Below are 957 nucleotides of genomic sequence, written 5' to 3'. Positions count from 1 at the left end.
AAATTCAGCCCAGCTTCTTGCACAGACCGCCCCTGCCCCGTCCTCCCTCCCTTGGCACCCCCAGGGCCCGGGGGGATTGATCAAGACGATTCCACCCTATTCACCCTTCACAGCTCTTCCCCGCTGAGGGGGAAGCTGGGGGGTTTTTTAGTTTTCAAATCAATCTTGCTTAAAAAAAAACCAAACAAAAACACAAACAAAAAAAGAAAAAAAAAGGAAAAAACAACAAAAAACAGGTTGAAGGTTTTTTTATTAATTTAAAAATAAATAAATAAAAAAAATCACTTTTTAACACCAGCTGTCCCTGCGTTTTCTCTAGAGGATGTCCCTAGCCTCATCCCAGGGGCCAGGGAGACCCTCGCCCCTTTATTTTTTTTCTGCTTGCTTGGTGGCCGGGGTGTCTGGGGTTTGGCTGGAGACCCTCAGTCTTGCCCTGGGAAGGGAAGGCAAAGCAAAGGGGAGCAGGGTTATGGGCAGCCATGCAGCAGCGAGGGCAGAGCCAGGGTCCCCCGGCCATGTCCCCAGGCCCTGTCCCCAACTCCCCCAGCTCACAGGGCTAAACCAGTAACCCCACTGGAGGGGCGAGGGCCCAGCTCCCTCCTGGGGGAATTGGCAGCAGCTCACCAAGACCAGCACCTCCTGCACCTTCTGTAGCTCCTTTACCATGTGGGAATGTGCCGCGGGCAGAGCTTTTGCCTTGCAGCGCTGCATCGTCTGCATTGCCTGCAGCTCCTTTGCTGTGCAGGACTGCACCTCCTGCATTGCCTGCAGAGCCCAAGCCACAGAAGTCTGCTCCTCCTGCATCTCCTGCAGCTCCTTCGCCATGCAGGACTCTTCTGCATCGCTTGCAGCATCTTTGCCCTGCCGGACTGCGCTGCCTCCTTGCCAGTCTTGCCAGCTCCTGGGCAATCTCCTTGCAGAGCTCTCGGGGGAGAGCCACAGCCTGGGAGGAGATGG

This window comes from Mesitornis unicolor, unplaced genomic scaffold (genome assembly GCF_000695765.1).
Source record: "Mesitornis unicolor isolate BGI_N332 unplaced genomic scaffold, ASM69576v1 scaffold47289, whole genome shotgun sequence".
Lineage (NCBI taxonomy): Eukaryota > Metazoa > Chordata > Aves > Mesitornithiformes > Mesitornithidae > Mesitornis > Mesitornis unicolor.
The sequence above is the reverse complement of the archived record's forward strand: the minus strand, read 5'-3'. Positions refer to the sequence as shown.